The sequence below is a fragment of the Gallus gallus genome, chromosome 21 (assembly GCF_016699485.2).
Source record: "Gallus gallus isolate bGalGal1 chromosome 21, bGalGal1.mat.broiler.GRCg7b, whole genome shotgun sequence".
NCBI lineage: Eukaryota > Metazoa > Chordata > Aves > Galliformes > Phasianidae > Gallus > Gallus gallus.
In genome coordinates this window covers 2,777,399-2,794,285 of record NC_052552.1, presented here as the reverse complement: position 1 = coordinate 2,794,285, position 16,887 = coordinate 2,777,399, and the positions used below count along the sequence as shown (strand labels likewise).

General features: G+C 55.9%; 1 long non-coding RNA gene across 2 annotated transcripts; it reads right to left on the bottom strand.

Moving 5' to 3' along the window:
• Nucleotides 1-413: 413 nt before the first annotated feature.
• Nucleotides 414-14,309, bottom strand: LOC101747238. Of its 2 annotated transcripts, none has more exons than XR_006931983.1 (3): nt 14,120-14,309; nt 5,742-5,856; nt 414-4,192 (listed from the first exon to the last, which is right to left on the bottom strand). It is a non-coding gene; the product is annotated as an uncharacterized LOC101747238 (long non-coding RNA). The 2 variants fall into 2 exon arrangements; XR_006931984.1 differs by lacking the exon at nt 14,120-14,309 and adding an exon at nt 10,515-10,917.
• Nucleotides 14,310-16,887: the final 2,578 nt, after the last annotated feature.

Here is a 16,887-nt window from a genome sequence, read left to right as displayed (position 1 = left end):
CTGCATCCCATGTGCACCACTGGGACACATCCCTTGCACCATTGCACCACTGCATCCCTTGTGCACTATTGGGATGCATCCCTTTCACCATTGCACCATTGCATCCCATGTGCACCATTATACAGCTGCATCCCATGTGCACCACTGGGACGCATCCCTTGCACCACTGCACCATTGCATCCCATGTGCACCATTGGGATGCTCAGAGCATCTCTTGCTCCAAGGAAGCACTGGGGCTCCTTCAGCTGTAAGCAAGGGTATTGCTAAGCAAATTGCTTTCTACACTAATAAACTATTCTTCTTTGCGCCTCTGCTGCTGAGGACATCCTTTTGGGGGATGGCTGTGGGAACGCGGTGGGGATTTTGCAGCGTTAGAAATGGAGATTTTTTCGGGGCCTCTTTCACCACAAAGCCAATGGGCTTTAATTTCTTTTCTCACCTCCCTTCCTCCTTCCCCGCCCTTCGAAATCGCAGCGAAAGGAAATTGCAGCCGTGCTCACAAAGCCCCTCTCGAAGGCATCGCCCGGTTTTGTCGGGCGGCACAGAATAGCACAGCTGATTGGGACAGATGTTCCCTTCTTCCCCGAGTGCCAACGCTTTGCCCAAGCCCAGATCTGCTGACTTATCCCGCATGGAAAACATCTTGAAAAGGCGGCGGAGATGAAAAGGGAGGGAAGGAACGCGTTGTGTCCGGATTTAACACAGCCCAGTGCTCCATTCTCTGTGCCTGGCCCTGGCTGGAGAGGTCCTTTCAGCGGATCCTGTTCATTTGTTGGCGGATAATAGGGGCTGAGTTGCGGCAATCCATGTGCAGAAAGCAGAAAATAGAGTCAATTACATCTGTATTAGGTGGCCTCGGGGAGAAAATCTCCTTACATGCCTTCCACTGATACTGTTCTTAATTATATTGGCTAAGGAGCTGCCTATGGTAAATCCAAGCACGGCCCTGGCTCCTCTAATACAGAGCAGTGGTGGGGATGTCACTTCCCGACGGGACGTTTAATTAGGGGTTTTCTTTTGCCCACAGTCAGTGCTGTCTGGCCCTGCACAGCCTCTTTGGGATGCCGTGGGGGCCAAAGGCTTGTTCAGGTGTTTGCTCAAGTGCTGCAGTGCTTACCAAGGTCAAAACTGCAGGATTGACGTGCTGAAGCCTGGGGAAAAGGGGAAGGAGAGAGGACCTGGTAGGCAGTGTTTCCTTGGCTGCACCGTGCAAGTGCACCATAGTAATGCATCATACAAGTGCATTGTGGAGGCGCAACATACAAGTACATCATGCTGATGCATTGTACAAGAGCATGGTGCAATTGCTTCTTGCTAGTGCATCAAACAAGGGCATCATGCAAGCACATTGTCCAAGTGCATTGACTTGCTGTGCATCACTGCTTCTTAGGGATGAAGGTGCTATGGCCACGAGCAGATGAAGTGGTTGGGTTTGCATGTAGGCTGCTGCAAAGCCTTGGTGGCGCATTGCCTGGTCATCCACTGAGGGATGGCCCAAAGTGGGTGATGATGGAGCATGGAATCATAGAGTTGTCAGATTGTTAAGGATGGGAATGGCCACTAGGATCACCAACCCACCACCACCATGTCCCTTGGTGGACACGGGGTCTGCATTGCTTCCCATGTAGATATCTGTGCAATTCCCAAGGGACAGAGGAGAAGCAGTGCTAGGTATGAGGGCTTCCTATCCCTCCATATTTTACATAGAGAAGGTGAACTTCATCAACCTATCCCACTCAAGCAACCAGGACACCTATCTGCAGTGCTTCACAGCCCCGTTCCCTTTGGCATCTGCTAATCTCATTCAGTGTCTGCTCCCACACCTGAGAAGAAAACCAGAAAAAAACAAAACGAAACAGAGAAAAACCATCAAGGATATTTGCTTTGCTTTTGCAAAGATGTGTCATTTTGCCATCTGTAGGCAAGCACGCTCTGCCACAATGGGTTTTGTTTGACTTCCATGCTAAAAAGGTCCCCGGTTTCTCTCCAGGGCCGCCCCAGCCCGCGTTCCCCCCGCGCTCCTTTCAGCGGGGCTGTTGATGAGCTTGGCCTAATCAGATTAACTCAGCCCAGACACAGCAGTGGCAGTTTATTCTCTTTTAAAAGGACTCCACGGTTTCCTACAAACTTTTTGTAAACTCTTCATCTCCGGCTCAACTCCTTTGTAAGCTGCGCCCAATGGACTCTTTGAGAGACCCGCGATGGCGGTCAATGAGGACCTGTTAGAATGGGTCACTAATCCAAAAGAGTGGAGCAATGCCTTTAAAGCCTTGTGCTGAGGCACTGGGAGCCCTGCCTGGAAAGAGAGAATCGAATCCCCCAAGAGATGGAACATTCAGTTTGATACCTGAAATAAATGTTTTGAAGAAGCCCACCTTGTTTACAAGGGGGCCATGGGACGACGTGGCATTCAGTGGAGGCTTCCACTTCTTCAGACCTGCATGGGGAAGATTAACGTTGGGACTCCATCCCCCGCCACTGTCACTCAGACTTGGAGTCATTTTGCTCCTTCTGTAAGATCTGCCCCAGTTAAAAATAAGCAGATGAGTCAACGCAGTGCCCACAGTGATGAGAAAATGGCAAACAGAGTGGTCTTAGTTGGGTGGAAGGGACAGGACAACCAACGTGGCACACTGCTCGCACAGTGCTTAGAACCACAGAATCATTAAGGCTGGAAACACCTCTAGGATCACCGCATCCAACCCGAACCCACCCCGCCATGCCCACTGATCACATCCTTCAGTGCCACATCCCCATGGTTCTGGAACACCTCCAGGGTTGGGGACTCTGTATCTCATGGGATCACGGTTCCTAGGTTGGAAAGACCTTCATCGAGCCCAATACTTGCTCCCCTAAGCCTTGCAAAGGGAATGTCACACCTCTTTCTGTAGCTTCTTCTCTCCATGCCTTGCACCAGGTAGACCATGAGCTCCTCTAGCTTTCTCCAGTTGTTCCTACTGAAGGCCTGGATGAAAGAGCCAAAAGCAGCTGTCAGGCCTGTTAAATCCTCTCATCCTTCATCACCCTGCATTAACACTTAATGGCGACTACAAGCAAGTGATGAAAGAGAGACTGCCGAGGGCCCTCCAGTGACCCATCACTGTGGGATCAGAGTGGGGACAGACCCCATGGTGGGGCTGGAACTTGATCATCTTTAAAGGTCCCTCCAACCCAACCATTCAATGATGCTATGGTTCTTTGAGTCTATGATTCCATGACTATTATACAATGATCCTATAATTCTGTGATTCTACAGTTCTACAGTTCTGTGATTCTATGGCTCTATGACTCTACCACTCTATTATTCCATGGCTCTATGACTCTACCACTCTATGGTTCCATGATTCTATGGCTCTATGACTCTACCACTCTATGATTCTATGGCTCTATGACTCTATCACTCTATGATTCTATGGCTCTATGACTCTATGACTCTATGACTCTATGGCTCTATGATTCTATGACTAAGATTCTATGATACTACGTCTCTATGATTCTACAATGCTATGATTCTATGCATGGGTTCCCTCCATCATCCTTCACCCTTCTGCTCCATCCCTCCTCCACTCACCTGAGCTGCCTCTTGCCCTGAAGTCTTGGCGAGAAACATCCATTTTAGAAAGGGAAAGGACAAAAAATAAAGAGAAAGGAAAAAAAAAATAGGAGGGCGGGTGCCAATCTGGCTTGGGAGAATGTGGTTTCGTGCCGCCCTTATTATCTGCTAATTGGGATTTTAACAAAGATTGTCCTGTCACATGCAGGTGGCCGGTGACAACGTGCCTGTGACTGAAGAGCAATTCTTGACATAAGGAGAGTCGAGGAGCTCGCTGGGAGCCAGCAATCCCCGTCTGATCTTCCGCGCGCCCGTCTGGCGCGGTGTGAATAATTAATAGATTAATGATACACCTCCCTGCTGCACACAGAGCACAACGGCAGCTCGGGCTGGAAGCTGCTGCCTTGCACAGACCTCCCCGTGTGCTGGGGAGCACCCTGCATGCAGCAGCTCAGGGTGAGCTCTGAAGGAGAACGTCCCGGTGTTGCAGACGTGTTGATGGGAAGGGGTGATGTAGCAGCAAGCAGAGCCCGTGCCATGCATCCAGAAGGAGCTGGAGGGGAGCACCAGCGGGGAGAAGGCAGCAGATCTCCTGCAGGCTGCTTCACCCCCTCAGAGCTCCTCCAGGCGTCTCCTTCCCTGCAAAAGTCACAGAGAATTTCAGCTTGAAGGCTGACAGAGCTGCAAGCAGCCAACCCTGCTGGCGGCGTGCTTCCAGCAAGCCCTGCAGCAGGCAGCACTGTGAGAGCCCACCCAGAGCTAAGGGAGCCCAGGGCAAGCTCCTGCTCCAGCACAGGGATGTGCATTGGGGCGTCTTTACCCAAGCAACGCTCTCCTCCCCTCCTGACGTGCTAAGCATGCAAACACGCCGTTCCCCTGGTCCCCACAGAAGCTTGCTGCATCACAGGGGGAAAAGGTTTAATGAAAAATTTAAAGGCCGGCATCTTAAAATAAATTCCAATCCCAGCTGAGATTTCACGGCGGCTGCTAAATGTCGCTCGCTTTAGGACTTGCGTGCGGGAAGCGAAACCGTCGCTCCCTTCCATGGGGAAGCACTGGGCCCTGTTCCTTTGCAGGGCTGTGAGGAGGCACCATCCCCAGGTTGGGAGGTGATGGATGTAATTAAAAGCCCAGGGGGAGGGAGGGAGAGAGGGAGGAGGGAGAAAAGGAAGAACAATAAATGGAGGCAGCTTATCTTGCGGCTGAAAGCTGATCTTCATGGACATGTAACATATGGTATTTTCAATAGTGGATAAACAGTTTAAAGGGGACCTGCAAATGTTGTCTTTTAATGAGCTAGCAGCGGGGTTGGGGCGCTGAATACCCCATGCTCACCTTTTATCTGGGTGCCCCCACATCGCCCTGCAGCCCCGGCACGCACTGTGCCATGTCACAGCTGCCACCGAGCCGCCCGCGGGGCTGAATGCAATTACCCGAGCTGGAGCCCAGCCAGCACAGCCCTGCCCATTGCAGAAACCACAGTGGGGTCTTTAATTACCAGCACGGGTCAGGACCCTTGGCTTTCCCATCACCTCTCCTCCCAGGACAGTCTCATTGGCCATCGCGCCGTCCCCACTGCTGACTTTGGGGCAAAGGGTTGGGCCCATCGTTGGTTGTGCCCATCATTCAGGTGTTGCCTCCAGCAAATGTATGGGAGCAGCAAACCTGTTCTCTCCGGGGTAAGAAATCTGTGCTATCCCATAGCTTTGAGGCTGGGGGCTGCGGGCTGGAGGTGGGTGCCTATACTTGGTGTAAAGCAGCGTGGGAAAAAGTTGCTCATGGAGATTAAGCCCCAAAGGGCTAAACTTTGGTGGATTAGCCATCCACAGGCACAAATCTGTGCAGATCCTCCAAGCTTTGGTGCTTTGCATCAGCTCAGGCTCCGCATCCCTGCGCCCTTTTCATGCCATGATCTCTGCACGCTGGAATTATCTTCCTCATCCTTTGGCATCCCCCAGTGCCCATCGGCAGCCCTAAGCCTCACAGTTGTGTTGGAAGCCCCAGATCCCCATTTTATTGGCACGCTCCAGGTTCAGACCCTTCCCAATCTCCCAACCATAGCCGTGGGAGTCCGGGGCATTTTGAGTTAACCGAAAATATACATGTGTTTTGGGAGCCATCTCTTTTTGTACCAGCTCATTAGGGGAAATAAATGGTCCCTGACCATCTGTCATCTTTGTGCAGGTACCTGGCAGAGAGGGGTGGGAAAAGGCACGGAGGATCCTTAATCCGCTCAGGGTTCGGCGAAGTGAGCTCTGCTTCCCACAGCATAATTACAGCGGCCCCGCTGCAAAGTGACAGACCTAGTGAGTGGAAATAGATGAATGTAATTAAAATCCCAGGGAGAGGGCGATGGAGACGGGGACGCGGTGGAGGGAACGAGCGCGGCAGAGGGAGAGGAACCACGAGCAGGAGGCGGCTGGTCTTCGGGATGGGGACCATATGCTGGTTTCATTAACGAAGGAAAAGGGTAAAAGTTGATTACTGATTAATTCCCGTCTTTTCCTCTCTTCTAATTGCATTTTTTTTTTTTAATTTCATGGGTTTATAGGATGAGTAAAATCCTGCGCTCTGACCTGCTGCGCGCACCCAACCCGGTGGGCTCTGCGTCCATCCACACCACTCCCCCTGGCTCCACATCCCATTGGTACCCCACATCCCCACGCTGCTCCTTTGCAGCAAGAGTTGGCCACTGTCAACCTCAAGAAGCCAAAAACACCTTCATCAGCACAGGGATGCTAAGGGAGAGGGTTCTGCTGGGGTCCTGCTCCTGGGCATTGGTGCTTGGGTAGCATGGACCCATGGGTGAGTTGCTCCATGCTTTCAAGCACAGCAATTGTATCGATCAGCAATGTCTGTTTCCCCTCTTCTTCCCTCTTGAAAATGCCTTTTTTCTTCCTGCCCTCTCTTTGATGTCTTTTAATTACCTTTCCCCTCCTCCACACCCCCCTGTTAAAGAACCCCGAAGAGGTGGGCGAGGTTTATTTATTTATTGGCTTTGCTATGGATGAGGCCAGGAGTTGAGTGGGCTCTTGAGTTGCGTCTGCGGGAAAGTCGGGGGCTGAGCAGCCCCGCGTTGCTCTGAGCATCCTTTGTGCCATCTGTGCCCCCAACACCCACATCCCTGCATACCCCACAGAAGGATGCTTCATCGGATAAACCCACCGGGCACAGCCCCCACCATGGGAGCAACCGTACCGTTAATCACCCCAGCTTCATTTCACGCTATTGGGATGGGGAGGGAGGAGGAGGGAGGCGGATGCTTGGGTGGAGGACTTCTCCTCCAGGCTGGCACGGCTCAGGTCCGTGTGGGGTTGGCATCTCCCTGCTCCCAGAGCTTTGTCACTCCACCGAGAGCCACTGTGTCCCCATCCCCCTTTCCCCACCCTCCCCTCACCCTGGGATGGATGGGAAATTTGAGGAATGTTCAGATTTTACTCATTAGCCCAACCTCCCGCTGGCCCTGGTTTAAAACAACCTGCAGGGGCTTCCCTTGATCGGTGATGTATGAGTGGCAGCGATGGGGTAAGCCAGACATCGAGCCTGGCTGGAGTCGGACTGCCTCGCATTTCACTGTTAACTTGTCTTCTGTGACTGGACATAATTTAGTCTAATTGTCTTCATGTGGGTTTCTTTCATCATGGCCACAATCCGGTTTAGCCAGCGGCTAACGAGGACATTTCAATGGCTTTCCTTCTCACCCGTCCCAGCTTCTCTCTGCTTTCATTTCCCAGGCGGGGCTGGCAGGGGGGGTGTGTGGGGCTGTGTGCCCATCCCATCACTGCTCCCACTCTGCTTCGGGATGGAATACCCAAGACCTCACGCCTGGCCAAGAGTGGTTAAACCCAAAGGGTGAGAAAGCGCCGTTGGTGCCAATGGGCAAAGACCTCCTATGGCATAGCTGGTGCAGACAGGGCAAGGCACGGTGCTTTGGGAGCTGGGGATGGGGCTGGGTGATGCTCTGAGCATCCCTGTGTGCCTGCATCACAACAGCAGTGCCCACATCCCAGGGCCTTGGAGCAATATGGGAAAACGTGCCTGGGGCGCCCACCTCCCTCACACAGCCACCCCGATCTCTCCCTTTTGTGCACAGCGTTTGGGTTTAGGGATGGTTGTTGTGAAGGATGGGTCGCGTTGGGTTTCTTGGAAGCAAGTCCCTGGGTTGGTTGGTTGTTTTTTTTTTTTTTGACGGGAAGAAGCTGGCGTTTCATGAAAGCCTCTCCCTCGTTATTTAATGCTAAAGCTCTTCAATTAGTTTCATTTGATTTACTTTGATGCTTTTGTTCCCAGAGGTTTCCAGTGTGCGGGGTTGCCCCACCTCACCGGGTCTGCCCCCCTTTGATCTCAGCAGCGCTGCCATGGGCCCCCAAGGCATCCCCCGGCCCCGCGCCCGCAGCCCCCATCTCACCCCCATCTGCTCCAAAACCAATATTGACTCGGGAGTGGGGCAGCCCCCCGCCAAGCAGCTTTAATCAAAGCTTTCCCCAGCAAATGAAGTTTTTACAAGGAGGTCTCCAGGTGCTCCGTCCAGGGGAGGGGGACACAATGGCCATCCTGGCGGGGGCTCGCTGCTATGGCAAAGAGGGGACCGGAGGGGCCGGAGCCCCGGCGCTCCCCTAGGGTTAGGCTGTATCTGCAGGAGCCAGACAGGGGTCTGGACGCTGAGCCAAAACATTTAACATTTGCAAAGCAATTAAGCAGGGGGGGGAGAGGAGGGGAGGTGGAGGTGGTTGGGCACGGGAATTGGTTCTCATGGGAATGCTGAGGCATGGGGCAGTGAGCCTGGGCTGAGCCCATGGCATCACCACAAACCCTTCCCAATGGGGAATAACCATGAATCCTTCCCTTCCCAACTGGAAACTGCCACAGACCCTACCCTTCCCAACTAGGAACAGCCAGCAAAACTGCTGTTTCTTTGGCTTCTTTTTGCCAGCATCCCCTACAGGGCATCCCACGTAGGTCTGAGGTCTTTAGGGACTTCCATGACACATTGCAGAAGGGAAGTGAAGGCGCCTTTGGGACACGCTCACAGTGCTTTGCATCCCATTGCCACCTCCGCCAGAGCACCAGGGACATCCATCCTCCCTCCTGCAGCTCCTGGGGCTGTCACATCCCACACACCCTCAGCCACACACAGCAAACCCACAGCATCCGCACTGCGCCCTGCGAGCCGGGGTGCAGCGCAGAGGTGGGGTTGGATGGGGCTCACCCCGTAACAGCGAAGCTCAGTGCCTTTTGGGGGGCTCTTATGCAGAAAGACAAACCGAGCTCCCCCAGAAATGCGAGCAATCAGCTGGAAAGGCAGCCCTTCAAAACAAATAAACACATGGGAACAATGGGAGCGGGGCTGGCTGGGGAGCAGCGGGCAGAGCGCGGCATGAAGGATGACGTGCTGAAAGGCAGCGGTTAAAGACGAAGCCAAATCCTTTCTGCTACATTTCAACTGCTCCCAGTGCTTCTGCTGCCACGGAGGTCGTTGCCCGAAGGCGGTGTTGGGTCGGGGCTGCGGTGGGTGGCAACCGTAAAACGTGCCCAGGCTGCCCAGTAAACCCAACGCATTTATTCCCCTGCTTTAAAGGGAAGGCAATTAGCTGCTGACCCACGGGGAGCTGGGGGGAGACCCACAGCTGGAGCACAGCTGTCCCCCATTGCACCGCTGCGACGGTTCCCGTTGGTTTGCTATTCCTGCACCGCTCACTTCTTGGGGATGCAAAGATGCAAACAGCAGCGGGTTCCCAGCCCTGCTGCTCTTCCCACATCCCGCAGGGCAACACTGTGCCTGCAGGGAGCCCAGGGGAATACAGCCAAGCTTTGCAGCCCTCCCTGCATTCTTCCCCCACGCGTGGCTGGCGAGAAACCCCAAAGCTCTCCATCTGCATCCTTTGTGCCGTGGGTACAACCGAGCTGCGGTGCTGGGGGGGTGGGAGGAACTCCCTGATGTGCAGTGGGATTATTTCCCCGTGGATAGGGTTCAGTGGGGCTGAAAGAGCCACACGCCCTCTGGTAATTTGCAGCTTGTGGATGCTGGGCTGACATTGAACTGAACCCGGGGCAGCAGCAGGCAGTGCGGAGCGGGGCGGCTCGGCCCTATTGTGGTGGCAGGGCCACTCGGGGCTCGGCTAATAGGGGACATTCCTTCTTCCCAGGGCTCCCTCCGCCACTTTAATGCATTCGGGGCCAGCCTTGGCTATTTAGCCTCGTTAATGGCAGCGTTTGGTTGACCGTCTTCCCCATTTCCCTCGCGCGAATATTATCCCTGTGTTGCTCTGCATTGTTCATAACCAGGGGGGGACGATTCATCAGAGCAGAAAGGACTTGATTCAGACGGGATTCCTTCCGCGGCTGCACCACCGGGAGCAAATTAGCAACTCACACTTTGCCATCGGCCCTTTCCTTCAGTGCTTTGGGCTGCAGCCACCCCCCCACCCTGGGCACAGAAATGCAATCCTGCTCCCGGTTTAGCACTGCTGTCCTCACCACCTTTTCCTAATTGCTTTTGTTATTTCGCATGTCCGGGCAGCGAGGTGGTAAATAGGCTCTAATCCCCATCCCCGACACCTGCTTATCTGCAGGGCTGCTGCTGCAGGAGCAGGTCTGGGCACGGGAGAGCAGGGAGAAACTCCTGCAGCTCAGCAATTACGCCTGGGACACGATGCTCCCAGCAACACCCACACGGCTGTGAATGGCCCAGCACGTGTTCCTCACCTTGCAATAAGGCTGCTTTCATATTACTCAGCACTGACAAGGGAATGAGGGCAACCAGCCCATCCCATCGGCCCCCCTTTTCCCCTTCCCTCTTCTTTCCAAAGCGTTTTGCTCACCAGCAGTGCTCTGCACACAGACAGTCCCCAGCTGTTGTCCCAACATCTGTCTCGCACTCTTTGCTAACGATGCCTGCCCTGCGATGCCAGATGCACGAATAACCCTTTCCCAAACCTGGTTTGCATTTCCCATGTTTTACCCATCACGGATGCTGTGGGGTAGCTCCAAGCTCCTGTCCCCATGCAGCCATGGCTTTCTGAGCCCCTGGCAGGTGGGCTGTCCTCACGGGGATGCTTCACTCCACCTCTGCCTCAGCAGAGCCCAGTCTGCTGCTGCAGCACCTCTGCAATCGACAGAGCTGTCTGTTGGCTCCAGGAGGACCTGCCTGCAGCAGGGCTCAGCCCCACGGCCGGCCCCACGTCCTGTCTGTGGCTTTTGCTGCTCTGGATGAGGCTGCTGAGATGTCTCAATAGGGCACTAGCTAAATGAGCTGCTTGTGCTCATGAGTCAGAGCAGGAGCTGAGCTCTGCCCTTCGCCTCTGTCTGAACCCGGCTCTCACAGCGACGTCGGGCTGTCACCAGGTCCACGCGGACAGCCACCACGTGGCAACGCGGCCGAGGGGCGGTCAGCAGCAGGTCTGCATCCACAGCAAGCACGGGGTGCTCGGATGTGATGGGCTCAGAGCCAGGGGTGAGCCTGGAGCGTGCAGGGTGTGGGGCAGCAGGGCTGGGAGCCCAGAGCAGAGCCACGGGGACCCTGCTGGGATGCTGTTAGGACGTTTCTCTCCACCAGAAACGCATTAAGAAGGAACCGAGGCTGGCTCACAGGCGTGCCTCAGATCGATGCAATGAAATTTGATGAGGAAATGGCAGGAGCGTGCTCAGCAGATGCAAAAAAAAAAAAACCCAACCAAAGCACGTCTTCAGATCTTGCCCTTTGGGAGGGAGGGGGCCGCGAGCAGCAGCCTTCCTGGAAAGCTCTCCTTGCTGACGCCTGCACGCAGCATCCCAGGGGATGCACGTCAGGAGCCGGGGAGGCAGGCAGACGGGCAGCAAAAGCTGCAGGGAAGGGCCAGGCCCGGAGCGAGGCGCTGCCCTTTGCCAGCAGGTGCAGAAAACCCCATTCGCCATCAAAGCTGGCGCTGCGATGAGTCAGCCCGGTGCTATCCCAGCTGCGGGCTGCTTGGCTCACCCCAGCGGGCTCCCAGCAGCCGCTCAGCCTCCGCTCGGTGACAAATGTCACACGGGGACGCACGCAGCATCGCCGCCCCCGCCGCGCCAACCGGCAGCAGGGAGGCGGCTGCTGGGTCCCCCGGCGCCCGCACTGCGGTTTGAAAGATGGGATCGTGTCGGCGGCAATTGCAAAACAGCTCCGTCAGACGGGCCACGCTCCTTTGGCAGAAATCTGATTTCCTCCTTTGCCCAAACGGGGGCGGCCCGCTCCGAATCGCGCCCGTGGAAGCGTGCCCTCCTCCCGGCACGCCCCGTGAGTCACCGCGGCTCCGCAGGGATCGAGATCTGGAAAGCACCCAAGGCAACCATCAACCCCACGGCGGCTGATAACGCGGCGTTATCAGGCTCCATCCAGCTGCTGAGTCAGCCCAGCACGCCCTCCCTGTCTGGCGGGAGACCAGGGATGGGGCTGCTGCTGGTGAGATATGGGGGCAGAGCCCTTTGCAGCATCCCAAACATCACAGCATCCCGAACATCACAGCATCCCCAGCACCACTGCATCCCAAACATCACAGCATCCCAAACATCACAGCATCCCCAGCACCACTGCATCCCAAACATCACAGCATCCCAAACATCACAGCATCCTCAACACCACTGCATCCCAAACATCACAGCATCCCCAGCATCACAGCATCCTCAGCATCACAGCATCCCCAGCACCACTGCATCCCAAACATCACAGCATCACAGTATCCCCAGTATTACAGCAGCCTCAGTGCCATGGCATTCTCAGCACCACTGCATCCCCAGCATCACAGCATCCCCAGCACCACTGCATCCCCAGCATTGCAGCATCCCAAACATAGCAGTATCCCCAAACATCACAGCATCCCCAGTGCCACAGCATCACACCACCCCCATCCACGCTGAGCAACCTCATGGAGGGCAACATCCAAGGGCACGGGGTTTAGCTTCCCTGCAGAGATGCAGATGGGTTGTAAAGGTGTGTCGCAGGGACACCGTGCTGCTGCCCCAGCCCAGAGCAGGACCTGCTGCTTTCTGCAAGGCAGAGCGAGTCCTTGGGGCTGGGGGTGCAGCCAGGTGGCTGTCACACTGCTGAGCTCTCCCTCTGATGGCTCTGGGGCTGCTCCTACAGGTATCAAACCATACTATAATTTAGGGACCACAGCCAGCGGTGGTTTGGAAGTTGAGGCAGCTCTGGGGAAGGGAGTCTTTTGAAGAGCCCAACCTCAGCTTTACAGCTCCGTTTGCTTCCCACTCAGCTTTCAAACTTCCCCAGGTTCTCCCCCGCTCAGCTTTGCTCTTAAATCTGTCACATTTTTTGCTTGGTTTCACCTCAAAATGCGAGACAGACCCGAGCGAGCAAACCCTGGGCCAGGAGGTGCAGCAGCTTTGCAGCTGGATCCATTACCATTGGGGAGCAGAAACTCCCAGCACATTCGGTGCACGTGAACCACACACAGCAGGAGGAAAGAAAGAAAACCACCCTGCAATGGGAGCCGGTGGGAAAAGCATGTGGGATGGTGAGAGGTCTGAGTGCTGCTCGTTCCAGGGGATCCCCGCCAGCACCTGCATGTCATTTGTCTTCTTTTATTGCCCTTCCTCAGCTTCTGGCTGCGTTGTACTGCAAAGCCTGATACCCCCTTTGGGAAGAGACATTCCCCTGTGCTTGGGAATGCGATGCTGCAGCCAGATAGATAGGGTCTGCAACCAGAGATGGGATGGGAGCACTCCTCCCAGCGGCGGGATGCGTTCGCCCCTCGCTAATCCCTCGTCCCTATTTTCCTCCCAGCGTGGAGAAACAAATCGCTGTGCTTAATCTCCTTTTCCAGCCTTCAGACCACACCGGGGCCCGGCTCCAGGTGTGAGCTCTCCTACAGTGCCATGTGCCCGTGGTGGAGCAACAGAGAGCTGCACGGTCACTACAAACCGAGGGCCGTGGCACAGCGGTGAGCGCAGGGGCTGTGCACAGAGTGCGTGTGCATGAGCACACTGCTCACATCTGCGACCCGGGACTTCAGGTCCCGTGCACCGACCCCAAATCCATCCCTGCACCTCTCCCCTCCCCCTCGGCCCCTGATCTCCACACCAGGAAGGGGAGGACGGGAGGAAGGTGAGGCTGAGCGCACGGCTTCACCCCATTCCCCTCCAACTTGGCACCCTCCAGAGCCCCCCCGAGCATCCCTCCTCCCACTGCAGCCCTGGGGAAGCCGTGCCCTTCGGCGCATCACACTTAGGGGGGAGCTGCGGATGAGCAGTGGGGGTTAATGAGCAGCCAGGCTTAACGAGCAGCGGGGCTCTCCCTGCTGAGCCCCATCCCGCAGAGCCCCGCACGGCGCTGCGGGAGGCTGAGACGTGACTGGCGCTGGGTTGCTGCAGGTGGGCGGGATGAGAGAGTTTCACGACCCGGTTCCAGCAGCGGCGTGGGCAGCATCGCTAAGCGTGATTAATGCCGGGGGAGGCGGGCAGGCCGAGCGGTGCTGATAAGCGAGGGCTGGCGGAGCCGAGAACAGAAAGGAACCACTGTCAGTCACCGCCAGAAATCCCCCCCCCCTCCACCGCCACCCCCCCTACAAAGAAAAGGACGTGATAAATCGTGTGCACCACCTGCTGCCACCTCCGCTGGCTCCGAGCGTGGGATACCTGGGAGGAGGTCGGCGCTGCGTGAGATTTCCAGCCTTATTTATTGGAGCTCGTAATTCAGATGAGAAAATGGAAAATATATACGTCGTGCGTCTCTCATCCCAGCTGCCTCCCAGGCTGCGTGCTGCTCCCTCCCTCCCTCCGGGCTCCTGGCAGCTGAGAGCTGCAGGAATCCAGATGATCCGGGAAGCTTTGCTTGGAAGGATCCATGGGGGGGGGAAAGGAGAAGGGGGGGGGGGGGGATGAGGAGGGATGCTGTAACAGGAAGGATCTGGGTGGGAGAGGTGCGCAGTGGTTCCGATGCTCGGGTTGGAGCCGTGCTGGGGAACGGTCCGGCTGCAGAGTGGAGGGGAGTGTTGGTAAGAAGCGACCCAGCTGCCAGCAGCAGCGTCCCAACATCCCATCCTTGCCAGCAGCAGCGTCCCAACACCCCATCCTTGCCAGCTCCGAAGGCCCGACGGGTGCGCGCTGCCCTCTGGTGGCACCGGGAGCCGCCGGCAGCCGGGGGGGGCACCGGGGGCTGCGTCACCTCGGGGTTTCTGAGCTGTTTTTGCACAGATGTAAAATAAAATGAAATATAACGGATGGTTTTTCTCTTGTTCTGTTTCAGCACGCTGAGGCTTGGCAGAGGGATGGGAGGAAGGAAGGAGGAAGAGCCCCGTGGAAGGGCTGTGGCTTTCGGCAGCCTTGTGAAAATCTGGGCCGGTTTGGGTGATGCTGAAGCTGTTTATATGGGATGGGATGGAGTGGGGTGGGGTGGGATGGAGTGGGGTGGAATGGGATGGAATGAGATGAGATGGGTTGGGATGGGATGGAATGAAATGAGATGAAATGGGATGGGATGAGATTGGATGGGATGGGATGGGGGTGGAGCGGAGTGGAACGGAATGGGATGGAATGAGATGGGATGGGATGGGGTGGGGTGAGATGAGATAGAGTGGGATGGGATGGAGCGAGATGGGTTGGGATGGGGCGAAATGGAACAGAGTGGGATGAAATACAAAAAGTAGAAGAGAATGGAGTAGAACAGAACAGCTGGAAGTTCCTACAAAGATCAAGCCCAACTTCTTGGTTATCTACCACCTCATTCCACATCGTTCCCATTGACATGGTGCAGGATGTCTCTCCTTCAGCGACCTGCAAACCAAAGCAGCGCTGTGCACGTTGCACCTCGAGTCAGAGAGGGCTTTCCTGACCATGCAGGGTTGGGTGTCTGCAGGGCAGAGCTCACAGCAAAGGGATGGGTGTGCAGAGGGCGAGCTGGGGAGCAGGGCAGGACTGCAGGAAAGCCCTTGCAGGGAGGTTTGCCTCTAAATAAAGGGGCAAATGGAAAGGGTGGGAGCCTCCTCGTGGGTCTGGGGCTGCAGAAGCTCCCGCAGCCCCTCGCTGGCTAAAGGGCTCTCGCACTGCGGCTCCGGCGGTGGTACAGCCCGGGAGGGTAATGGGTATTGGATTGCTCCCTTAGGTCTGTTCTTGAACCTAATCCTCATTAGACTGAAACCCATTTCAATTAAGATAGGCCGGGCTCCTCCTTTGTCTTTCTTTTAATTGGACCGTTCCCGCTGCTAAATGGGCAGCTTAAGCATCCCAAAGACCCTGAGAAAAGCCCGGCGTGTCCCCTAATGGGGTTTGAAAGTGGAGAAATAACAGCATAATCAGTCTCTTCCTCTTTGTGTCGGCCCCCGGCTCACACCGCGGCCTCCCCCCCCCCCCCCCCCCCCTTCACACCCATTCACCGGGCGGCCTCTGACAGATGGGAACGGGACCGCCGCTTCAATGGGGTTTGTCGGGGGGCTTTCATGGGCCCTGTGCCATTCTGCGGTATTCTCCTCCTTCTCGGCCTTTGTGCGGGGAGGGGAACAAGCTGGGAAAGCCGGGGCCGTGCTGTAGATACCTGCTTCACCCCATGCATCCATCCCATTGCACATCCTCCCCCCCCCAATGTCTGTGCATCCTCCCCTCTCTGCCACCGCTGCCCCACAGGGCTGAGGTTCCTGCAGGCATTGGGGCATTGCATGCATCTCACAGCTGCCATCTGCAAAAGGCAGCTCCTGCTCCCCTGAAACCCTGCATGCAATGCACAGTGCTCGAGTGTCAGGCATGCAAGAGCTGTTTGCTTATGCAGTGACCAGTGGGGTGCTCACAAGCAAGGGCTCGGCGTGATGCTGCTGGGTGCTGATGCGTGAGCAAATTGGGTGCTGGGCTGTGCTGCAAAGGTGCACTCGTGCATGTGGTGGTTGGGAGCTGGGGCAGAGCTGGCAGCTCTGATGTGAACCCATTGGCTGCTCGAGTGCGACGTAATCGAGCAATCGAATGTGAGTTAATTGGGTGTTCATGCAAGAACGAATCAGGTGTGTATGTGGGTACTTCGTTGGGCCCTTGTGCATGAGTTAGGTGGGTGGGCTGATTGGGACACAAAAGGGGCACAAGAGAAAAGTCATCACTCTGCTCCACGGGGGAAATCCAACAGCACATTGCACTGCAGCTCTCCTCTCTCCATAGGATGGGATGGAGCAGGGGCAGAGCCACAGCCACACTCCGTGTGGGATGGGAGGGATGGAGGGATGCGGTGCTGGAGCTGTCTCCCTGGAAACCACCATCCCGGCCCTCCTGCTGCTCTTTAATTGCTTCTTCTCCGTCTCTTTCTTTTTCTCCCCATCAGGGAATGTGGGGTGTCCGTCCCCTTGGCCCAACCCATGGCACATCAGTGCAGAAGGGCGCGCTGTTAGGGC